The sequence below is a fragment of the Epinephelus lanceolatus genome, chromosome 6 (assembly GCF_041903045.1).
Source record: "Epinephelus lanceolatus isolate andai-2023 chromosome 6, ASM4190304v1, whole genome shotgun sequence".
In the NCBI taxonomy this organism is placed as follows: domain Eukaryota; kingdom Metazoa; phylum Chordata; class Actinopteri; order Perciformes; family Serranidae; genus Epinephelus; species Epinephelus lanceolatus.
Window position 1 is genome coordinate 4,398,521 of NC_135739.1, and position 26,332 is coordinate 4,424,852.

At 42.4% G+C, this 26,332-nt stretch overlaps 1 long non-coding RNA gene across 1 annotated transcript; it reads left to right on the forward strand.

The window, feature by feature from the left end:
- Nucleotides 1-219: 219 nt before the first annotated feature.
- LOC144463650 (uncharacterized) lies at nt 220-24,564 on the forward strand. The gene is made up of 3 exons (XR_013491691.1): nt 220-409; nt 1,403-1,520; nt 24,168-24,564. It is a non-coding gene; the product is annotated as an uncharacterized LOC144463650 (long non-coding RNA).
- Nucleotides 24,565-26,332: the final 1,768 nt, after the last annotated feature.

A 26,332-nucleotide genomic window follows, 5' to 3' on the forward strand; every position in this document is an offset into this window, starting at 1 on the left:
ATTGGATTAACCGTGCTGTCAAAGCTATACTCATTCATGGCATTTTAAAAGAATGACAACACAACCAGGCTGCGCAAACAAGTAGTAAGGTACAAAATAATCAGACTGACGGGGGTCAAAATTAAACTTGTACAAGGATTATACAAATGCTTTAGGTTTCATCCTTTTTGCCATTTTCTTTACTGATTTTTCAAATATTTACACGTGTGTGATTATTGTCCCCTGCAGGCTTATGTGGTTCATGGGAGACTGAGAATGGGACTCATTCCAGTGTGATCACTGTGGAGCAGGCTTTGATCAGAGAACAGTCATGCAGCCCAAAGCTACAGAAACTGTTGGCATGACGCAGCCACCAAAAGAAGCAAATGTTAGCCCCTCACAAACTGGGGCAACAACAAAAAATAAAGCAGTAAGTAGAATAAATAAAGAGCTCAGTGGTATGTATTGAGTTTTTCAATATGCGTGCAAATGTATAGGTTTGATTTGGATTTAGTTGCCTCAACTCCCTGCCACCCTCCATTGGTTTGCTGCACTGTTTTCGTGGGAGGAGACGATGGGAATGAGAGGCAAAAATTAAGTTCTGATAATTAAGATTTCTCACTAAAATAAGTGCTGCTTTTTGGATCAAGGTAGACGCCACATTAAAGGGATGGTTCAGATGATCTGAAGTGGAGCTGTATGACGTATTTATCTGTAGTCATGAAATCATATAGACAGCATGCTTCCAGTTATAAGAAGCAGATAGGAGTAACCATAGATATCATATACAGTAGATACTTCGTTGACGGCTTTGGCCCGTTTCAGCGATGCGTCAACGTCACCGCCATCTTGGGGAGGTCACGGCCGGCTTGCTAGTACTGTTGTGTATGGAGATAAGTCTTCAGCAAACTCGGCGTGCTCACTCAAAAGTCTCAAAGTGTAATTGGGTGCCAGTCCAAAAAATTACAGCAAAGCAGAAAAACCCGATAGCACTCACTAATACTTTTTAATATACTTTTTAATATAGTGAATTGCACAGCAGCAGTCGAACGGACACGTTTCAGCTCATAGCTGTCCTCAGCGTTAGGAAATGGCCACTTTAGATTGAAAATACAGACAGTACTTACTGACCCTCATGCCGACAAGAAGTCCAGTGTATTTTTTTAATCCACCAAACTCATTCGGGGTATCAGAGGATAAGAGTCATCTATGATTATATATATCTATGAGAGTAACACCACGGAAGCTAAGCTATATATGGTTGTGGACAGGTGTCAGCAGTGCCCCTGTCCACCCTTGTTCTACTGTTGAGAAAATGTAGTACCAAAGGAGAGGGGTTATATGACAGCAATGTATACAGGTGAATATATTCTAAATGAAGTGCACTGAAACTGATATTGACTTTTTTTTTTTTTCTTTTTAGGTGGCCGTTTATATTTTGGTGCTAACCCCCGTCCACAGCGATACATTGCTGAGCTTCTGTGTTGGTACTCCCACCTGCTCCTCCACCCTCAGGGCACACCGACCTTGTTCTACTGAAGGTAAAACACTGACCATGGATAGGTATCTCATACAAACCCACTTGTAAAAAATCTGAAGTATCCCTTTAAACACCGACCCTTGTTCACTCAACAACTCCACCAGGTCCTCCTCCTTTCGTATAGTCCAAGAGAACTAACGCCAGAATTCCACTGGATGCGTGTCCATTGCAGAACGGCTGCGCTGGTTATCCGCTGCGTGCTCCGCCGTCCGTCACCACCCACCGGCTGCGCTTCCTGTGTGGAGTGGTGCAGCTCCGCCGGACAGCGGGAGTCACGGGGACCCACGAGATCTCGTGAATTCACGCATAATTGCGCGATTTAACAAGATGTAGTTTCTATAAACAGAACCACAAAACCAGAGGAGTAGCCGGAAGACATCTCGGTGCACCTCCATGATTAACATCTCCTCGTCCATGGTGTCAATGGGGTGAAATGACGTCTGAAAACCTCTGACCTGTTGACTTCAGGCCTGCCTCTGCCCATTATGATGTTTTCAAGGTGTAGTGCAGGGAAATATGATCCGCCGTGAACACTGTGTATTTTATTTTGAAAATTAACCGGATGTTTTATTTTGTTTCTGTGCATGACTTCCTGCCCCGCATGATCTGCTCTATGCTGAATTGCTGCGTTGTGCTCCGGCGTCCGGCAAAAATAGAAGTCCTGCGTATCTGTTGCGGAGGGCTCCGGAGCGCCGCAGCTGTGACAGAGCCATTGTGACATTAGAAAGTGTCACATTTATCTTGCAAGTGTACTCTTCTTCAACGTATGCTTTACTTCCTGGATTTTTCCCACATGGAAATTCTGACCAATCAAGAGCAGCTTTCTCACACAAGGCATTTGATCTGGTCCGCTTGTAAATGCTGCCGTGAGAACACGAACCAACTCTAGGCAATTATACAACTTTGGAACAAAATTAGTAATAGCAAGCGAACTCTAGGTTTAAAAGCACCCTAACATAAGACGGCTCAAACTGAGTTTTATGACCACCTTACACCAAGCGTTCGCGATCACAGGAGCGCGTCCAAACTCTCAAGATTTTATTCAGACATTGAAAATTTTTCTGTGACACTGAAATCCCTTGAAAAGTCATTAGGTGTGAGGCCAGCAGTACTTTCAGGTGATAGAACAAAATGAAAAGTAACCTCTAGATAGTCAGTATGTGAATTAATGTTTCACCACTCCTCAGATCCACCACTCCCGTCCTGTTTCATTCTCTTTCCACTCTGTCTTTCTGGAACTAGCTCTCCAGAGGGGTTTGGCGTCCCACAGCCACAGTGTTTCATTGCCTCCGTACTTTACCTCTCAACAGAATTATTTTTCATCACTGGGTTACGACCGTTCTGAGCCTGAAGACTCTCAGCTCAGATACATCATCTTCTCACTGATCCCCCAACAGATTTGAAACACAGCTTCATCTGAACTGTCCAAACATTGTGGTTTGTTCGGCAGAAAGAGACAGTGAGCAAGAATGGCAGAGACTTTGAAAGGTTCATCTGCTATATAATCAAAAAAACAACTAATAGATTGCAGTGCAAGGGTGTGTTTTCTATTTTGAGGCGACACTGAGAAAACAGACTCTCCATATGTTGCTTTCCCAACATGAAACTAACTATGGTGGCCCCCAGCAAAGCCTCTTCATCCAGACCCCAGCAAAGGCACTAAATTTGATTTAACCCTGAACATCTACCAAACAGACAGATTAGGAGTTGGTACACTCTGCTCATGTTTCCTACTCAACCTCGAGGGCAAATATGGTCCTTATTTTTGATTCCCTGCGCACTTCACTTCCCTTGCTGACTTATTTTATTAGGCTTTACTCGTTAGTGGGAATTTTAACGTAATTCACATCACATTTATTTTCATTCACATATAAACCTTGCATCCCCGTCCAACAAATAGCCATAGATGAATGGAGTGTTTTGGATAAGTTCACTTTACCCTGGATTCCAAGAAAGCCACTCGATCTGGGTGAAATAGCACTGCAACATTTTTCAAAATATCATCTGGCCTTTTTAATGGGTGTGGACGGCCCAAATGACTACCACGAATCCCTGAGCATTTAAATAATCACTGTAATGTTTTAAGTTTTCAATTTAGAGTATGTTACTGTGATTGACCACTGGCACCTGAACATACTTGCCCTGGAGCAATAAACCCCACCCACTGATTTATACAGGCTGAAGAAAAGGCTCAGAATGATTTGGGCAGTGTTTTAGCTTTAGCCACGTTAGGAATGTTCAGCACTCACACAATCACAGATAGTGCACCTCAGTAATGAAAAAAAAACCTGGGTACATGCATACATAAAGTAATAAAAGGACACTTTGGTTCACAAATCACAAACTGTGGCCCCACAGAGAGCTGCGAGGCCTGTATGAGAGCTGGCAGGACTATCAGGAACGTTCTGTCCTGTTACTGTTCAGCTCAACTTTCCCAACACACACAGCAGAGACCGAGACAAAAGGGCAAAAGTGATGAGTGGAGAACAAAACAGAGAGGGTCGGACAGAGAGTAAGCGATCCATGCAGTGAAGAGCTTGCCTGATTGAAAGCAGAGCAATGGCTTAAAGATCACTGGCGAGGTGGAGGCCACAGTGTCAATGTTCTTGTCTCAGAAAAATATTTCGAAGCGAAAACAAAAATGAAAGAAGAATATCAGCAGAACGCTGAATATGAAACTACAGCCAGCTTTGTAGTTAGCTTAGCTTAGCACAAAGACTGAAGACAAAGGGAAACAGCTAGCCTGGTACTGTCCAGGGTAACAAAATACTGCCTACCAGCACCTCTGAAGCTCACAAATTAACATGTTTTTAGAAATCTGAACAAAAATGTCTAAAGTGACAGTTCACTCCCAAATTAAAACACATATTTTTCCTCTTATCTGTAGTGCTATTTATCAGTTTAGATTGTTTGGGTGTGAGCTGCCAAACTCATAAATCATGGCGTGGTCACTCAGGATAATCCACAGACCTTGTTGTGAGCAGTTTCATGCAGGAATTATTTTCTTTACTACACCTACCAAGCGTATCACTTCACAGAAGGACGTGTGCATCTACTCATGGACGAGAGGCTTGAGCTTGTGACAGCACGAGATGTAAACATTGATGGCATCCCCGCTAGCTGAATTGTAATGTTTGCTAGCTCGTGGTGCTAGGTGAGCTAGCAGTAGATGCACACTTCCCTCTGTGCAGTGATATGGTTAGCAGGGGGCTCGTCGGGTAAAAGAATGGTTATTTTTTGCATCCACTCCTCTACAGTCAATGAACAGCAGGTTCGCTCGTACTACTATTAGTTATTACTTCATTGTAAAGAAACAAAAAATGAAAGCAGACAACAGTAATGGAATGAATTCCAATTATTTTGGGGGATACAGCCTGCAAGCTAGCAGGTTGAACTAAATGTTTCGCTACCAGCATTATATTATTAGAGTTGGTGAATGCTGACTTGCTTGATTATTACTTATCATTAGTTTGCGCTACTTGCTTCATTGACGTCACAAATAAAATGATTTAAGAATTTGACAAAAGGGGGTGAATTCATAGCATCCTCCATCTTTCTCTTCTTTTCCTTCCTTTGTATACTAACGGCACTGGACAGTTGCATCACTGCACAGAAGGAAACGTGCATCTACTCATGGATGAGAGGTTCAAGCTTGTGACAGCACAAGAATAAAACATTAATTCCACCCTCCTTGGCTGAGCTGTAACGTTAGCTAACTCAAGAGAGCTTGCAGTATGAAACTATTAGTTATAAAATTATTGCTGCTATTTGACATCTTGCGCTGTCCTGAGCATGAACCTCCTGTCCATGAGTAGATGCACACTTCCTCCTGCCATCTAGTTCCCTTATATTAGAGAGAAGGCAAACATCTTTACGCCGTATATCTCCAGCACTCAGCAGCTCACGGCAAAACATCTAGATTGATAGATAGCACTACAGGTAAAGCCCAGTTCAGACCAAAGACTCGCGACAAGACCAAACCATTTTAGAACGTTGGGAAGAAAAGTTGCAGCAATGTGAACTGTCTGTCTGAGCTCCTCTGATGCTAGTGTCACCTGCAACTCCGCTGGCCAAATCACCAGCAGCTGGTTTTAGGATGTACTGTAAAGCATGTCGCCTGTTTCTACAGCCAGTCAGCGTGTAGTGAAGTCCGCTGATCAAGTCAAAATGACCACAGGTGGCGTGTTTGCTAGTTGCAGCAGGTGCTCCGTCGCTGCCGAGCCTTCTGCGCCCATCCTCATGGTGTGCCAGTGTCGCTGTACATGCTAACACCCTCTACACACACACACACACACACACACACATTCTCACTAACTGATTAATTGGCAGCTGTTATTTGTATTATTGCAGTGTATTGATTATGATATGATTACAGTCCATCTGATGCTCGTTTTGTTTATGTTTCTTGTCATTTTAATGACTTTTACAAATGCAACTGCAGCCAGTATCTCACTGTCATGATCCTTATTCATATTATAAGAAGCTACAAATTACATTCAGACACAAAATAAGCCTGAAAAGATGGAAAACAGAACAGCAGTACAGAGAGTTGTTGCATAGAGATGATACACCATCTCATCTAGTTGCATTGGAAGTAGTTGCCTGTTTCAACTTGTCTCGTCATGAATTTTTGGTCTGAACTGGGCACATGAGAATATGTTTTTCTTATTTTGGGGGGAAATGTCTCTTTAAGTATTAAAACAACTTGTGGTTTTACGGAGGGTTATGAGCCGGAGTGCGGACACGAGTGGTATAGGACTCTCATCCAAAATGTCAAATTTCATGAGATGTCCCAATAAATTCTTTGGTATTTTATCACTTTTAACAAACAAATGCAATATAAGATGCACATGTTTGTATACATGCAGATGTCTGGGAAAAAAAAACACATTTATACAAGCAAACAGGCGGAAAAACAGTGGTTATGTAGTAAATGTGAACAGTTTTAAGAAGGAGAGAATTTAGATTGTAAATAATTCCAGTGGAATTAATTTAGCTGGTATTTTACTGCTGCCTACATCGTGTGTGATCTCCATATAGAGGCCAGGCATGCATTCATTTTATAGGTGAACAACTAAGAGGCTTAATTGAACACTCGTGCCTCAGCTAACACATAAACACATTAGCACTCAGGACGCAGATAAACACGTAAACATAAATAGCTGAGTTGTATAATGTGGAATAAGGGAACAATTAACAGAACGTTTACATTCATTTTATCGTGTTTATTCAGGAATGGATGATGTGTCAGCTGTGATGATGGTCAAAAGCTGTTCAAAGGAGCCATCTTTAATATTTTATTGCTTTTTTCTCATCATGTATGTTGTGGAGGGCGCTGCGCATGTTTCACAGATGTTCTGTTTTATTCAACTGCACTTTGATATCTTGCTCAGTATTGTAATGAAAGCCACAGAATGGGAAACATTATTGGAAGATATTTGTCAGAGGAATGAGATCCACATGGGATCTGGATCCAATCAGAATCAAACTCTTGTTTGTTTGCGCACTGAGAGAGGCCGAATCAAACCGCCATCTGATTGATTATTAATAGACTTAGTCATGTGTTTAAAGAAAGAATATGTGTGTGTGTGTGCATGCACGTGTTTGTGCGAGTGCTATCTTAGCTGGGACAAAGTATTGAAGTTGGCGCAGCAAAAGTTTCAAGACATCGCCAAGAAAATAAACAAATTCTGGAGGGGATGATGTTGTATTTTTTTCTGTTAAATAATAAGTTGTCACGAAATAGACCACCGCCATTACCAGAGGTGTACTCACTCCTCTCCCTCCACATTTTCTTCCCTCTCCAAACCTACTCGCTCTCATTTTGACTCTTGATTCAGTAATGAATGCTCACCTAATTCAACACAGATTGAGCAACATGACATACTTTACTTTTATTTTTTTTACACTTCATTCGTGTGTGTGTGTGTGTGTGTGTGTGTGTAGTGTGGACCCAGGGGCTGTTTGTCTGACTTCACTCTATCATGACTCTGACCCAAAATGTAATTTAATTCAAAACATTCAAACAATCATTTCAGGACACAAATATGGCTCCAATGAAACTTAATGCTCTAATCCCCAAGGTAACAGTACGGTTGAGTCGAACCTTCAGCACCGTGTTTACAGTCACACACACACATACGAGTCTGTGTAGAAGATTACGGGGCAAAGTTGCCAGAGTTTTTTCTGCTCAACATGTAACTGTCAGAAAGTATCAGTCAACACAAACTTTAATGGCAGACCTCAGTGTTGCGCAATTATGGATCCCACCAGCTTTCTGGGCAGAAGATCTGTAACCAGCCTGCCGAGGGTGGCTTCCATGTTGCTGTGTTAGTGACTCCTGCTGGTTGGTGGAGAGTTTGTACAGAATGAGGAAGGACATAGCGTGATCCTTTACAAACGTAATGGCCGCCTGGTGAGACTCCTCTTTGACAGGTGAGAAGAAACAACTCAATTGGCCTCGTACACTAATCAGTCTTGAGAAGAAATTTCTGACATTCACCAATGTTTTCCTATCTGGGGTTTGTTCCTCGGTAAGAACACAATCTACACACACATTAAAGAGCATGCTTTCTTCAGTTCTACAGATAAATAATATCACAGGATTTAAATTCCAATAATATTTTATATTTTTTAATATAATGCCTCCACACCAGCAACAGCTTTGGCTGGGGGCAAAATGATTTCATGTTATTCAATTATTTCTGTCCGCATCCCATTCTTGTGATATCTCAAGAACACCATGAGGGAATTTCTTCAAATTTGGCACGAACATCCACTTGGACTTAACCATAAAATTATTACATTATGGTGCTCAAAGATCAAAGGTCAAAGTCATGGTGACCTCGCGTCTGTCACCGTCCTGTGAATTGCATTATTTGAAGAATGCCTTGAGGGAATTTCCTAAAATTTGGCACGGACGTCCACTTTGACTCAGCGCACATAAACTAATTGGATTTTGGTGGTCAAAGGTAGGGCTGCACCTGACTCACAATTATGACAGTCAAATCAGATTTGACCATTTAATACAAATATTCAACGATTCCTTTTTTTTTTCATATAAAGTTTTTAAGATTGAACGGGGCCCAGCAGGACGTTAAGTGTGACAGCGGCATTCATGTAATATAGTAAACAAGCTAACTGTGCTAGCGACGGATAGGAAATGTGCAACAACCTTTTTTGCCGATACTAGATAACAAAGAAAAGCAAGAGACTGTGTAGTATTAAGTATCTGTGAGCTTCTCAGCAGAAGAGAGAAGATAAAGTTATCTCAGAGCCTACGATGGAAAGTTTGTCCACAGCTGTCTGTATCAAAGCGTAGTGTTAAGATCAAGATAACCCAAAACATGCTCAAAAGTACGCTGCACTGCACACTGACTAGCAAAAAAAAAGAAATCCACTCGAGGCAGTCTCGGTCGACTGAGTGTTCTCCGACTAATGATTCAAATCTCTAACTTTCAAGGGGCGGCCCTCGTCAAAGGTAAAAAAAAAAAAAAAAATTAGGTAGAATTACAGCAACATGCATGACATGTGACAAGAAAGTTCCACGCAGCATATTGGTACGTTGATTTTAAAAAGTTTAGTATCATCCATCCCAATTGCACAGTGCGCTTTGTAATTGGGTCGGATCCAGATTGGATCATGTTCCCACCACAAACGAACCACTGTGGAATATGTGATTGACTAGTATTTCATGGTCAATCGTTTTTGAGACATGTCCCTCAAAACCGCAAACATATCAACCTGCTGGTGGTGCCGGAAGAACAGTCAGATCACCAAGGATTCATGCTCATGACTCCATAAACATCTGTACAAAGTCTCATAGGAATTTTCTGCAATTGTTTTGAGGTTTTTTGAGTCTGTACCAAAGTGGTGAAGCGACTGACCGCCCAACTGACGGACAGACAACACTGGCTGGAGCCTAAAAATGCAAAAACAACATAAGAAGGGTGAAAATCTTGGAGGACTTCCATCAGTGAGAATGCTGCAGTGCCAGGGAAATGCCCCGCCACCGCCACAATGTCTGATATACGCTGTTTCATAAAAGTAATGGGCTCACCACAGCACCAAATTTCCTCACATCCCATATGTGACTGCCTGCATGCATGTCCGCATGTGGGCTTGTGTTTCGATGTTTGTGCCCGTGTGTATGTACTGTAGGTCTGAAACAGGAAACTGAGGGAAAAAAACACCACTTTAGTAGATCCTGTGTGTGGAGGCCACTGACCACAGACACACCACAGAGTGAGAGGAGCTCCACCGCAGGCTGCAGGGTGAAACAGGAGAGGTTTGAGCTGACCGGGCACCCAGCAGTCACCACAACTGTGGCAAAAGATCCATAGAACAAGATTGATAACGTGGCTGTCCGATGCATATGTGCACATACACACTCATGCTTGCAGGCGCACATCCACCTCTCTCATCTGGCTGACATATGTCCTCTTGTTGCAGTTTGCACACAATCAAACACAGCAGCGTGAGAAGATACGAGCTATTCTTAAGCCCCGTTTCCACCAAACACTTTTGGTATGGTACCTTTGGAACCAACAGTAACCCTTCAGACATGGTATCTAGACCCTAGCGTTTCTGCTGCAAACAGTACTCTTAAATCTGGGCGTTTTATATGGTGTGTTATCGTCCACAGAACGAGGCTGCACACCAGCATTTTCAGAACAAAATAAAACAGGCTGCAGTGAGAGTCTCTCTCCATGGGATATTTGAAAACAGCGGGTTTGTGCATTTAGTCCTTCTCAGGCAAGCTCAGGGGTTTAGTGTTGCTGTAGCCCACAGGAACGACGCTCAACAGCGCTTTTTTTTTTTTCTCCGAGTGATGATTAGACACACATAACCTGGCCCAAATTAATATAAATTTTGAAACAATTGAAGAAAGAAGAAAAACTAATGGAACGGTCAGAGTTGTCACAGTGAAATTTAAGGTGTGCTGATGGATTCACGTCATCAACTCATGCATTGAGTAACATTACAAGTTAACGTTCCACCTTAAAAGTCACCGGCAGTCGGCCCAGTGAATGAAGTTATCTTTTCTCAGACTCCAGCTGCTGTGAGAGGCAGCAAAACATCCTTTCATTTTATAGTTACAGTTTACTAATGAAACTCTCCACAGTATGAACAGTGGTTACATGAGCTTCAAAACCAGACACAACTCAGCCCTGAGCAGAGTGACCGTCCTCTACTGACCAATCAGACTGCAGTGTTCACAGCTCCACCTTTTAGTACCAGATCTGTGTGCTAGGTACCCCAACAGAGGGGGGACCAGACATGGGGACAGTCAGGAACAGTTTTATTGGTACCATCCACAACTTTTCACAGTGGAAACAGGAAAAAAAAGCATACCAAACTGAACTGAACTGCTCAGTGGAAACAGGGCTATAATGAGTGCAAAGTCTTCATAAGTGCAGTGGTACTTTTTCTTCCCTGTATCATTAGCTTCCATACAGATAAACCCAGGATTGATATGCTACAGAGGCCAGTAAGCACCTCTGCTCTCCCAGCGAGTGCACACTAGACCAGAGGGGCCAATAATTCAGGGATTACCCAACTTTTTCAGTTCTATTAATCTTTAACAATAAAACATGATGCACTCCTATGACTCATTCATTACTTTATCAGCTACAATCATCAGGGGCTTGTAGGGGAGTAAGGAAGGGTGACAGAACCCAAAAAAAAGAGTGATCGTGAGGTGAGGGATAAGAAGGATAGCAGGATTCCCAGGAAATGAAGATACAGGCAGTAGTGGCCTGTGGAGAGAGGAGCGGGGGGGTGATGGAGAAAGGGGATTGAGAATCGGAGGAGGAGGGAGGGCTGAAATCAAAACCATATGCAGGCTGAATCTCCAGTATTGTTCCCAACTCAAACCAGCTGTCCGCTCTTGGCTTATCCATCAAAATAAACATTTTCTCGATGGCCACGAGCTACACTGGCCTGTTAGTCATTAAAGAGCTGCAGCCTCACACTCACTGAATTACAGCACACACCAACAAACTTAAAGGAATTTGAATATTAAAAAATGCAATATTTTCTGTGCATCCATAACGTGCACTTAGATTTTTCATATGCAGAGGTACATGTTACAGTCAGAATCACTGAGAAATGATCAAGGGACATATGTTTCCCGCACACTTGTTTGTTTGTTCCACAACAACCTTGCCTCTTTTATAGCTGTTCAACCTGAGTTTACTGGCTCAAGGTCAAAGCATTCTGAAGCAATTACTCCAGGGCCCTTGAAGATGAATCACACATTTGTTTTGCTCTTTGCTGGCTTCGTTGCTGCCATTAAAGTTTTCATCAATTTACAAACCACTGCGAGCACTTCAAAGGCTTCCTTCAGCTGAATGAGTCTGTGTCGAGGGTCTGTGTTTGGTCTGTTCGTGCATGCCAAGTAACCTGTTGCCAGTGAAGTCAGTGCCTCAGAACTCAATCACTTAGCTGTCTGTGTAGCTTCTGATCTGCAGGATCTCCATGGACAGATAAAGAGGGGGAAGTGAACGATGGGTTGTGGAAGCTGCTTTCATGTCTTGTTGCATTTCTATTAATCACTTTATTGTTTTAACAGCGAGCATCTGTTAACACATATACTGTTTGACGGGGGAGTGTGTGAGGTCAGAGCGGGCGCCACATCTCAAAAAAGTGGGTCTACGTATGGGTTCCTAATGGTTGATGAATTTTATTGCACTGGAAATATGAATCTTACTCTATATAGTCAATTATACAGTAAATAACAGCCGTAATCACTTTAGGTCTAAGCTCCACAGAATAACCTTGAAGTCCTCACTGAATTTTCCATCCATGTTTTGACGTGTTGCTGCATGACACAGGATGTGTTTGGGCTGCAGTTAATTATAAAAGGAACTCGATTTGAATTTTAACAAGAGCTCAAAAGTAGATTTAAGCCACTTGAACTGCAACCACAGTATTTAGAGAAATGGAAACATTGTTTTTGCAGACACCCAGATATACAAGTCTGACCTATTTTACTGCTGCTAGTGCTGCTAATGCTAATTAGCTTCACGCTGCATTGATGGTTTTTTACTTTACACATAAGCCCGTTTCAACCAAGCAGTTCAGTACAGTTCGGTACGCTTTTTTTGAGTTTCCACTGTGAAAAGTTGTGGATGGTACCAATGGAACCATTCTGTACGTCCCCATGTTTGGTCCCCCCTCTGTTGGGGTACCTAGCACACAGATCTGGAGGAGACAAGTGGAGCTGTGAACACTGCAGTCTGATTGGTCAGTAGAGGAGTCAATAGTCACTCTGCTATTGTGGAGAGTCTTATTAGTATAAACTGTAACTATAATATAAAAAATTGTTTTGCTGCCTCTCACAGCAGCTGGAGTCTGAGAAAAAATAACTTCATTCACTGGGCCGACTGCCGGCAACTTTTAAGGTGGAACGTTAACTTGTAATGTTACTCAATGCATGAGTTGATGACGTGAATCCATCAGCACACCTTAAATTTCACTGTGACAACTTTGACCATCACTTTAGTTTTTATATGACACACACTTTTAGTAATGAGTGGATCTTCAAGCGTTTATGTCAGAGATGGGGACTCGAGTCATTGTGACTTGGACTCGAGTCGACTCAAGTTGCTGTTTTGATGACTTATGACTTGTGACTTGACTTGACAAAAATAAAAGACTTGAGACTTGACTCAGACTTGGAAGTTAAAGACTCGGGACTTGACTTGACTTGAGACACGATGACTTGAATGACTTGAGTGTTATTCACATCATGATTTCGGTTAGAATATAAAATTAATAAATTAATTTAAAAAATAATGTCGATTATCCGGTAGGAGCGCAGGCTGAGAATGGCATTGTCATGATTGGATCACTACCCTGTCAATCAGTCATGCCCTCTCTACGTACCTTACGTGTTTATTGGAGAAACAAGCCCTCTTATATCAGATAGGCATCAACATGTCAGCGGGAGGGGTACCGAGAGTCATCGTCTTCGGCTTTCGGAATTACCATTATTACGGCAAAAGACGAACTGCACAGTGCAAGACATGCGGCATAAACATCTCAGACAGCCAGACGACAACTTCAAACTTTGTTTGTCATTTGAAGAGCCATTCTGCCCAGTAAGTGCTTGTCAATTAGCTAATATTATCTGGTTAGTCGGGAGTTAGCTAACGTTAGCTTGATACGATACGGGGATGGGGTGAGTCATTTTGGTGGAACTTGTTTTTTAATTTATTTGCTAACATTAAGCCCAGAAAACGTGAGCGAACATTCCGACCAGTTCATTACAAGACCAGCTGTACGTTTTATGAACGAGCAACACAGGGTTAAATTAGCTAAATGGGTGATTTTGGCCGCTGCCTTGGTTAGTGTGTGTGTGTGTGTGTGTGTGTGTGTGTGTGTGTGTGTGCGCGCATGCATGGGGGTCGTTCCTGCAAAGTAAACATTGCAGCGATGAAGTCAATGTTTACTGACAGTTACTTATATCTTGTCTTTTCACTTTATTAAGATCAGATTCTGCAGGTAAAATTACAATAATAAGGTGACTTGACTTGACTTGACTTGACTTGACATAACCTGTGACTTCACTTGACTTGACTTGATTTGCCCAAGAAAAAATGACTTGGGACCAGAGGTCGCGTTAACCGGATATTCTCGGTCATTGACCGTTTTTTTGCAACAATGACCGGAAAATCTGAAGGCCGTCGGTCATTTTGACTGGTTGCAATTACCACCCCTGCCCACTTGGCGGCGGAGTGCACAGTCAGTGGTTTAAGTGGCTGCTGTTTTCACACTGCAGAGAAAAAGTCATTCATCTGCTTCATGTAGCGTTGTTGACATAACGCCCTGGACACACCGGACACGAAACCGAAGCGCAGCACCCAGCAGCGGAGGCAGTTTTCAGTCGGCGCCCATGTTAACCTATCTGACTGTCCACACAGGCCGCTGAGCAGAGCAGAGCGCCTGCGGAGGCAGCGCTTCAGTTCGGCGTCTGGTCTCTTTTTCACGGGAGGCGCGAGCGCTTCTGTCAAGCTGGATAGAGCGGATCGTACCAAACAGGAAGTCAGACACAGAAAAGACAAGAGAATCCGGCCAATTTTCAAAATAAAATAACAACAGCACACACTGAGGAACGTGAGGAGAAAATACCGTGTTTGTAATTTAGAATAACAAAACAGTGCATAACCGAACACATTTTTCAATACCATAATCACTTCATTACAATTTTAATTTCGTGTCACCGAGCCTACAGGCAAAACTACATAACGCCCTGGACACACCAGATGCGTTAGTGACGTGTTAGTGCCGTCCAGTGTGTCCAGGGCGAAGCCTAATGGCACGGGTGTGAGGATGTCTGTTCATCTTTTCGTTCATGTCCTTATTAATGCACACTTTATAACTTGCTTGTTGGATTTATTAAAAACGAACGAATGAAAACTAAATGTCTTTGAATATCTTTATTATCATTTAAAAACGAAAATTAAAATGACCGGTAAAAATAGATTATGACCGGATTTTTATGACCCTGTCGGTCAAAATGACCGGCGACAAAAAAAGTCTAGCCCAACGTCTGCTTGGGACTTACTTGAGACTTGAAGGTTAAAGCTATAGTTGGTAATGTTGGATAGCTAGCAAGATTTGAAAGCGGCACCTCCTCTAAGCTCCGCCCCCTGCTCCCCCTCCCGTCAGTGCTCCGTCCACAGCCACGAGCCCAGACATGTGTGGACACGCATCCTGCACAGCAGTAGAAGTCAGCAGAGCAGCGGAGAGCCGAGTAAAATAGCAAATCCCCCAAAGCAAACAAATAATTACCTGTCCAACAGAAAGACAGCAACCTCTGCATCACCTTTCAGGCCCTTCAGCTCCCTCAGTTGTCTCCACCGTTCAAAAGCTGGACTGCTGTTGATGTCTGGTTTGTCCTCTCGCTTTATCCAAAGTCTATTCTGCCTCTGACTTTCTTTTCTCAGCCTGTTTAGTGGGGTGAGCCATTACAAGTAACACTAGAAGTGATGCTTTTGGCTGCATTTTCTCTGCCATTGTTCAGCAAACTCCTGCTAACTCGGTATTTCTGCTGAGGAGTGTGCTGAATATTTCCGGCAACGGTGACATGTGATGAGTACATGCAGGGAGGAGGGAGGGAGGGACGGAGGGGGGCTCAGGCAATACGAGACATGAAGGCATCTGATTGGTTCTTTCCATTCGCACCAAATGGCAGGGATTGGTCAGAGTTTTTACAGGCCTGCAGCTGCCACAGAGGTCTGATTTTTTTCATTCTTTTTTCTGAACACATTATGTATTGACTACTCTCAGGATGGAAGGACCATTTTACCCAGTATAACAAAAAGTGTTTCTGAACAGGATTACCAACTATAACTTTAAGACTTGAGACTTACTTGAGACTTACACATGTGTGACTTGGTCCCATCTCTGGTTTATGTATATTATTTTTTTATATATGTAATTATGAATTAATTTTGGCTGGGTTATGTGAACTGCATATATTCAAATCTGCACTCGGAGAAGAAAAAAGAGCGTAGCAGAGGGTCGTTCCTGTGGGCTACAGCAACACTAAACCCCTGAGCTTGCCTGAGAAGGACTAAATGCACAAAGCTGCTATTTTTAAATATCCCATGGAGAGAGACTCTCACTGCAGCCTGTTCTATTTTGTTCTGAAAATGTGGGCATGCAACCTCGTTCTGTGGACGATAAACAAGGTGCAGACTTCCATCTATGAGGAAGTGCTGGACGGAGCAGTGAGTGACAACAACCCCGCCCACATTTAAGAGGACTGTTTGCCATGGAAGCGTTAGCTTCCAGGTATCATGTCTGAAGGGTTACTTTTGGTCCCAAAGGTACCATACCGAACATTCTTGGAACCCATCGGCTGTATTTGGCGTCTGACTTCCGGCAGACGGCGATACAGCCTCTGGGGGCAGACCCCCAATTTTTTGGCATTCCAGTTTGATTTGGGCGGAGGAGGCGCATTTCCGTTTCCAACTTCCGTTTATATATAAGTAAATATGCTGAACCATTGTGATGGATTCAGAGTTTGCAGTGACGCCAATTATGTTCCGCCTCGTTAGTTCACCGCACGGACCGTTTAACCTGGCAACAACTGCAGCTGGCTCAAACTTGATTGGTCAATATCACGTGGACTACAAACACCCTACAACCGGAAACCAGGGCTCTTCCGCTCTTCTTCTGGAGGCAAAATCTTCAGGCTTTGCCTACAGACTCTACATTCACTGAATGTAGAGTCTGTATATAGAGACTACATACTGAAAGCATTTGGTGGAAACAGGGCTTTAGTTTTGCAGGCATTTGGTCATTAATCAAAGTATCTGACAAATTGAAATTTGAACCTGCATATGGCACTAGAAGAATCATCAGAGTCAGCGGGAGTCATCCTCTTTTGTCCATAATTGTCTGCACAAAATTTCATGGTGCATGTTCAGCAGTTTTTTAGTTGTTACAGTCTGGATCAAACAGACCAGAACGTCACTGCCATTTATAGAGGCATGCTGCTAACATGGCTAAAAATAAACTGCAATTTATGTTCAAAATATTATCACAATTAATGACTGAACTACTGCCACGTGCCACAACACTGCGCACACTGTAATACTGATAAAAATCAAAAGGGCTGCAACAGTGTTGCTGAGCCAGAAACTAAATATAGCCTTTACATATCGGCTGTAGCAGTACTTAATCTCACTGTACATGCATGCACACACAGACACATAGCAGTCATGTATGCAGGCCTTATTCAGGGATCAACACAGTTAACCACAGTCAACTGCAAGCCTAAGAATATAACACACACACACACACACACATCTGACAGCACTAATAAGGGAAACATAATACACACACATTCTGTGGTTTGCAGATGCTCAGGGAAGAGAAGGTCCTGACAGTAAACTGATGCTCTGACGCTCTCAGACATCTGGCCTCCCCAGATAAACTTAAACAACCTTAGTCATAAATACACAGCGCCATGCACAGCAGACATGACAGAAGACAGAGGTGCTGTTAAAGGAGAGAAAGATGGGGATAACACTGCAAAGCAAAATATAAGACAGGTGGGCAAAGAGAGTAGATGTTGAAAACATTACATAGAAGAAAGGGTTCGGGCAGTAATGAGAAAATAAAAAACAAGCGGACGCAGTACAGAGAATACTTATAGGCTACATAAGAGGAAGGGGGAGTAAAACACACAAAGAGGAAACAGAGGAAGGGTGACTCGGTGCCTCCTGCAGCAGAGGAGTTTCACGTTTCTCTCCGAGTCTTTTGCCACTGTCTATTGTCCTACTGTCCATATGTTTCCTACCATCAAGCGGTTATGTGTCAAACAGAGTTATGCTAACGGGACCGGGACTAGCCTCTGCCAACAGACAAGGGCTTGCAGGCCGGACAGTTTGGGTGGCCTTGTGCAATCACTGTGCAGCATCCTTCCTCTCGATACTCCACCGTACATTAGCGCCGTGTCTGTTTTTTCTCAGCATTTGTGAGATGACGATAGATTAAAAAGTGTTTATTTCTTGTTGTTTGGTGCTGAGGGGCAGGGCCGGCTGTATTTGACCACTGAGCTGCTGCATATCCCCCTGAAGGCTTTGCTGTGTCCAGTGCCAAGAAAAGCAGCAAAGGCTTTAGACCTGCAGAGGCCTTATCCTGCTGCCTCACAGGACTATACGTGAGTGTGAGCTGAGCATGTGGAGCATTTTGAGTGTATCCACCTTTGTGCACATGTTTCAGTGAGGAGATGGACGAAAGGAGTGTGACTCTGCATCCATGTGTGTGGTGAACACATTTGTTGAGTGATTTGAGGAGTACAGTTTATCCCAGGTTTAGGCCACGTTAACCCTCTCCTTCCAGAAATGACCTCATCATGCTGCTCTCTCTCAGACAGGACAAACAGGCCCACTGCATCACATGACTAAGAGGTAGTGAATAGCGTCTAAGTCAGTTGAATTTCACATATAGATTGCTGCACAGTTCACACACACACCGTAAACATCCTGTGGTATGAATGTGCTTCTCTGGGTTTGAAAGTCAACCCTAGTGTAACCCCAAAAAGGAATAACACAGCGGCTACTGTTGAGACCAGCCTATAGAACAAGCTGCTCATTACGTAACCGTCAACAGACACAGTGTTGTGTATGAGAGGAAATACTGTACGTCCTACTGGTATACAGCAATTATTGTATCAATAGACTGCGACTCATAGCGATTTCAGGAAGGCAGCGTGTCACACTGTTGGTTACAGCTGTGGATTCTTTCATTGAAGTCTTTAAAGGAATACTTCACTCACAAAATGACCATTTGACTATCAGTTACTTACCCTCTGTCACGTTGAATTTGTGAAGAGAACTTTGTTTTTCTCACATGTCTCAGCAATGTAGGAAGGATCCAAAACAGGAAACATTCTCTACGAACTGAAGTCAAAGGGGGCCGTGTTTAACAACAGCAAAACTATAAACATATATAAAACTAGAAACTAAAAACTCTCACGAACTCTCACACAACTCGTACAGTAGTAGAAATGCTTTTCATTTCTTCTGGACTATTATTGTAAGGCAGTAGTACCTGTGCAGCCCATGAGTCCAAGACAAATTTCCCTATGACAGTAAAGTATTGTATCCTAACCTATAGTATCGTATCGCATTGCATCGCATCGCATCGCATATATCGCATCCTATCCTACGCTATCCCAAAGTATTGTACTGTATACTATCCTATCCTAACATAGCGTATTGTATGGTATCATATTGTAGTGGATCCTATCGTATCCTATCCTATCGTATCCTACCGTACCGTACCGTACCATGTCATGTTGTGTCATGTCATATCGTATGGTATCCTATCCTTTCCTATCCTATCCTAAAAAATCGTATCACATCGTATGGTATCCTATCCTAACATATTGTATCGTATAGTATCGTATCGTATCGTATCGTGTCCTGTCCTGTTGTATCATATAGTATGGTTTCCTATCCTATCCTATCCTATCCTAACATATCGTATCGTATCGTATCGCGTCCTGTCCTGTTGTATCATATCGTATGGTATCCTATCCTATCCCATCCTAACATATCGTATTGTATCGTATCGTGTCCTGTCCTGTCCTGTTGTATCATATCGTATGGTATCCTATCCTATCCTATCCTATCATATTGTATCGTATCATATTGTATCGTATCATATTGTATTGTATCGTATTCTGTCCTGTCCTGTTGTATCATATAGTATGGTATCCTATCCTTTCCTATCCTAACATATCATATCGTATCGTATCATATCCTATCCTATCAGAATCCAAAAACAGGAAACATTCTTGATGACCTGAATTCAAAGGGGGCTACGTTTAACAACAGCAATACTATATCAAATCATTTGTTTACAAACTCTCACCCAACTCGTGCAGTATAATCAAGCGGCAAATTCTAGGGCGGAAAAATTAGGCCAATGCAGAAGTGTCAAAAATTGCAGTTTTGCAATAATATGCAAATACTGACTGGAATGTAGCTGTCAATGAAACATGAATTTATTGCAATAAAAGTATTTTTAAAAAAAATGCACTTCATCAGATGGCCACTTGAGGCTGGCTCCAGAGGGAAGTAAATCCCCATAGAGCCCCATGTTAAACTTCACAGCTGAAATAAATGTGTTTCCAACCTGGTACAAAAACCGACTGTGGTCTCTATAACTAATTTCAGCATTAATGACCACTGTACATGGGGCAGAGGGGAAAGGCCAAACTTGAGGCTTTTTTAAAAGTCTACAAGCCAGTGTGTGATGTCATGGTTGCTACATCCATTATTTTATACAGTCTGTGAGTGTATTCCAAGTTTTATTTATCCAGTCGTACGCTTACTACTTCCAAAACACATCCATTTTCACTAAAATCTTACTATTTTATACACTTCCGTAAAAACATTCTCAAGCACGGGTGAGTAGCGCATGAGTGCATGAGAAGAGTTTGAACATATGTGCTTGTTCAGGTGCCCTACTTGTACGCAAAAGTGTTTTTAATAGTGAGGTTTTATTTAAAATGCATGTGTTTGGGCAGAACTGAACATGTGACTGGATAAATAAGACTTGGATGATACAGCACGAGTTGTGTGAGAGTATGTAAACAGATGTTCTGATATAGTTCTGCGGTCGTGAAGTGCAGTCCTCTTTTACTTAAATTCATCAAAAATGTAAAGCGTTTTTGGATTCGTAGTTCACCGTGGAGTCATGCAAAAAAAAAAAAAACACAAGTTTTCTTCACAAATTCAAGGTTACATGGGGTGAGTTATATACAAATGGTCATTTTGTCGGTGAAGTATTCCTTTAATTGTGACTAAGTTGTCCTGCATAACAGATTTGTCTTGTGAAACAAAAGAAAAAGAAGTGCCTGTAAAATTCATGGCGTGACAAAAGTCAGCAGGACTGTTGGGAGCTGTTACCCAGACCTTACCCAGTTATACTGCTGAGCATGAAACAATCGGGATTAAAACAATGTGTAAACATTTCTGTGTGACTCTGTGACTTCAAAGTCAACTCTGACTTTTAAAAGTTCTCCAGCTTCAGAGGAAGAACGGGGGTGTGTAGACAGAGCATATCCACGGCCCTCGGGGGTTCTGAGAGGGAGTGGAAAAGACAGAGACTCTCCATTGATACTTAACACAAACTGCTGACTGTTCCCTCTCTCTGTGGGTCAAACTCTCTCCCACTCTCATGTTGCTTTCCTGTTGTTAAAATAAAAGACTTGACAGTTTAACTCAGGATGCAGAGTTCACTGCCAGGTCTCTTGTGTCGCCTTCTTTTCTGCCTTTATCTTCAGACTCTTTCTAACTGCAGACCTCTAGAAAAGTGAGCTGCCAGGTGCCAGTCTTTCACAATTAATCACATATCTGTCAACTTTCTCTGTGGCAGATACATTCCTTATCAGTAGGAGTATTTCGCAATGGTAAAATCATTTCTGTAAACGAACCCCGTGATCTCTGGAACCCTGTGTTGTACGTTTTTCTGCAAGTAGTGGGAATGTTTCCTGTAAGCTTCCTGCTGTACTTCAAAGGTAACTTTGTGGTTAAAGAAATATGTTAGGTAAAAACTACAGCTGGAGAAGTGGACTTGTATTCCCTGCTCGCTCTGCCTCCCTCTGTGTGGCAGAGACCACTGCAAACTCTTCTTTCATCTTATTTATCATCATTTGCCAGACTGAAAGTTGTAAAGCACTTTTGCATTCGCAGGTGTGTGATCAAAACTAAAAAATACTGTTAGAGTCATCGACTTAAATCAGCTGTACTGAAAACTGAGTCACATCACGAGTTGCCTCAGCCTGTTGGATCAGCCTGTGATTTATTTTTTTTTACATTGATTTTTGGTATGATTTTAAATCCAGCCCTCAGGGGTTGATGATGTTGGTTTCCACTGACTTCATTCATCAGGATCTGATGTGTGATTGAAGTGTCCCCCTTTTTTGAGCAGTGTACTTTAAAGTTTAACATGTGGGAAATCGCAGTCAATACCATGTTAAACATGAAGCTACAGCCAGTTAGCTTAGCTTAGCATAAAGACTACAAACAGGGACTGCCCATTGTTCCAACAGCCCATAATTCCAAATCCCTGTTAGTCCAAAAACTGTCCTACTCGGCCAAAATCCCATTGCTTCGAAGGCCTGTTATTCCAAAAAAGAAATGCTCCCATGTTCCGTTTCTCTGAAAATACACTCTTCCTGAAGTTAAGCAACCCAATCACCAGACAAAATGTTTGCATTATACTCTTCTGTAAACCACAGATGTGTTACATTTGTCAGCAACACTGTGGTGAAGTTTCGGCACAAAAAACACTTGGTTATGGTAAGGAAAAGCTGACATTGGGTGAGAGGCGGCGTACACCTTGGACAGGTCGCCAGGCTATCACAGGTGTGACACACAGAGACAGACAACCACCTACGGCCAATTTAGAGTCAGTGTCTTTGGACTGTGGGAGGAAGCCGGAGAACATGCAAACTCAGCATAGAAGGGTTTGAACCAGGAACCCTCTTGCTATGAGACGACAATGCTTACCACTGCACCACTGTGCCGCCCTTCTGTGTCTTGTGTGATTAAATATTTTAAATGTCTCAACTTTATATTTATACCAACATATTTTGAAGTATATTGTGTTGCTAAATGGTTAAAACTCTATCATGTCATGATGATTTATGAGCTCATCAGAATCAGCACTGATGTTTACTCGTGTCCCCTCATCACAGGTTGCATGTGAGTTGTGAGCAGTATTTCACATTGCAGGGGGGAAGACTTGAGAAGAGTCCAAAATATAATCAGAATTTTGTGTCCTTTATTATTCTCTATTCCAGTAAAAATAATTTCCAACCACTTGTTTTATCTCTCATAACTTAGGGGGCAAACTGACCCCCAGGTTGGAAACAACCGCTAATTCTTTAATGTAACCAGTACAGTTGTCAGATAAACATGGTGGAATTAAGTGTACAGTATTTGCCTCTAATATGCAGTGGAGCGAGACTTCTCAAAAAATGAATACAACAAAACAATGACAGCATCAGTCGTTTCAGTAAGTGCCCCCAAACAACAGATGTTTACGATGCCTGATATCAGACGGGATCATCAACTCATTATACTCTGTTTCCATCTTCAGTCTGACATTGTGTCCACTCCAGCTGATTTCCGTGGGGGAGCGGGATTCAATTTTCCCTAACCAATCACTAGAGACCAACATATCCGCCTGAATCTACCATCATTTTAAATCCACATTGATGCATAGCACACCTGTTATTTTAAGAGTTGAGTTGAGCAAAGTAAAAACTAACTATGATGTGGGGTAATATTGAGAAAACATGGATTTAGTACAGCCTCAATAGCAATGTCAGTGTTGTCACACAACTATTTTAGCTAAACAAAGCATTTCCTTTGCATGCATGCTCATAACAAATTCCTTCACAGGAGAAAAATCCAAAAATGCTTAATTTAGCAATAGCGAAAATAGTTGTGTTTGGATTTCCATGAGCCCACAAATGGATACAAGAGGATTGGATTATTTTTCAGATATTCTGCTCTCCGTAATGCCATTAAATTGAAAACTTTTTCTGGGACCAGTGGAGAGTTTAGGGAGATGACTACTATGTAGAATCTTGGGGCGGTTGAGGCTCAGGAGATAGAGAGGTCATCTACCAATCAGAAAGTTCGATCCCTGGCACGTGCAGTCTGCATTCTAGTGCAGCATACTGAACCCCAGTATGTGCCGTCAGTGTGTGAATGCATTTATTTGATGAGTAGGTGTCAACTTGTATGGCAGCCTTGGCCACCAGTGTATGAACGTGTATGTGAATGAGTGAATTGTGCTTGGGTTGTAAAGTGCTTTTAGTGGTCTAGAAAAGTACGATATAAATACAGGCCATTTACCATTTAATCCACCACACCTACCCGCCAGCTTATCACCTGTCCACAAATTTCCCACTCCTGCTGGTCCACCACATCCACCTCACCTGTGGATCATTACCTCCTGCCAGTATAAAGACTCCAGCTTCACAGACTCTCCTTGCCAGATTGTTCTTTGTCATACCCATGCAAGACTTTCCTGCTTTTATTCCCAGACTGCCTCCTCGTTGCCAACCTCGCCTGTCTCTGACTCACCTTCTTCGTCTGCTCCCCAGTAAACCACTCAGCCTTCTGTCCTCGACTGAGAACTCTGCTTCTACATTCCTGGTTTCTGTTCGCATGTTTCCTGTGGCTGGTTCCTCGACTCCCCACCAGTTCTGACCTGCCTACAGCCGGCTCCTCACTGGTTGGCTTCCGTTGTGTGTTCACCTGGTATCGAACCCTATGCTCCTCTGACATCCCCTCCCGTCAGCTCTCTCAAGGTACAGCTGCACATGTTTTAACTGCACGTCATTGGTATGCATCCAGCTGATTCGGTGTGCCACACAAAGTGGTGTGGACTAAATTTGTGTCTTGGAAGGTTCTGAGCCAACAAATCGACTCTTGTTTTTTCCCCAGCCTGCTCACTCTGTGTTTGGCAAGTGGTTTTATTAAAGACTATTACAAACTGTCCTTCTGTCTTTGGTGCTGCTGTTGGGTTCAGACCACACCTGTGACAAAGTGTAACCAAACCATAAGCAGCCCAGTTGCCAGAAGAAAATGTTGGATGGTGGATGGTGTGACACCTCAGCAAGATGGCTGCCAAAGCGCCTGCCAAACTGCAGTACACTATTCGAGATCAAAAGACAACAGTTGTGCATTAACAACCTATCATTGCATTTGCTGCCAGGATAGTGTCACAAAAGCAGGTATTTAAAGCAAGAACATGATCTTTTCCTAACCATAACCAAGTGGCTTTTATACCTAAACTCAACTACGTTAACCACAGCGTTATGGAAACATAAAGAAATGTGAAGTTTTAACCAGGGGCGATTCTAGGATCAGAGGTTTAGGGGTGCTGAGCACCCAGAGAGCTGCCCGGCCAGGCAAGATAAATTTCACTGTTTTGTACATTTTAACTCAATTTCATTCCCACATTTGTGAAAGAAAAACACTTCTTGGTAAAGTCTGTGACTAAACCATCAAATCTGATAAAGGTTATTTAAATGCTGAGCCACAGCAAAAGAGGAATGGATTGGAATCATAAAAGAAACATATCGTAACCCTAATTTCTGGGGGAAGACAACTCATTTTGATACAGCAGCTCCTCAACATACACATAAACAGTATGTATGTTTCTGGAGTAAACCAGCCCCCTATAGTGAGTACCAAAAATACCAAAAATATACCTTGGACTTATTTTTTGGACTTTTATTTGAAATGCAATGCACAACATGTAACATTAAAGCCTCAGTGTGTAAAAATGGTGATTAACAGTGACATCAACGGTCAAATTCTAGATTGCAGCACTCACTCGCGCTCACTCACTCACCCCTCCCGTCGGGTAAGTGACAGTGGCCTCAAAGGACCAAAAAGCCTTGCGCAGACAGCAGAGTTTTTCAGGAGTATCTAGCGACGAGGTGAATCTTTATTTAGGAATCTAAACCATGTTACGATATGTTATAGACAGGGAGACATTACATTGCAACCAAGTACTGTATGGTAAAAAAAGTAAAGAAAAAAAGTTTTTTAAAAAATCTCTCAAATTTTAGGGGTGCTGGGATTCAATTTAGGGGTGCTTCAGCACCCCCAAAAATGGGCTAGAAACACCTATGGTTTTAACATACCTGCAACATAATAACGTGGAATTGTAATGTACTCAAGGTTTAAATGAACGTAGAATGCCAACATTTCCTCTAGCGATTAGGTTGCCATAAACATAGTGTTGTTACATCATAAAACTGATTAATTTTCAGCAATGATTTGCAAGGGTTTTGGAGGACACAAACAAATGGTATCGCCCTGCCAATAGGAGCGTCAGATGTGCCATTCTAGAAGGTACACACGAACAAAATATTCTATCATTTAATTTGGAGGACTCGTGTGAGCACAGGTTTAAACTTTCAGAAAATGTAAAAGAAAGAATGTGTGCATCATAACCATAATCAGATGCTGCCCTTTACAACAATGTCCTGGAATTTTAATATCACGATGCCACATGGTGACGGACCAGCCCTTAACAAACCAGCACCATCCTGCCTACACATACCCACACACACACACACAAAATCACAGTCAGATGAGAACACACACACTCTCTTTCACATTACCTTATCTTTTACACCACATACTGAGGCATTTAAATCTAATGGCCCTATTCATATGTCACATTAATGAGGAAAGCAAACTAAGTGTTACCTTCTTCGCAGCTTCCCTCCTGAGAGCTTCAGGCTCTGAGGGA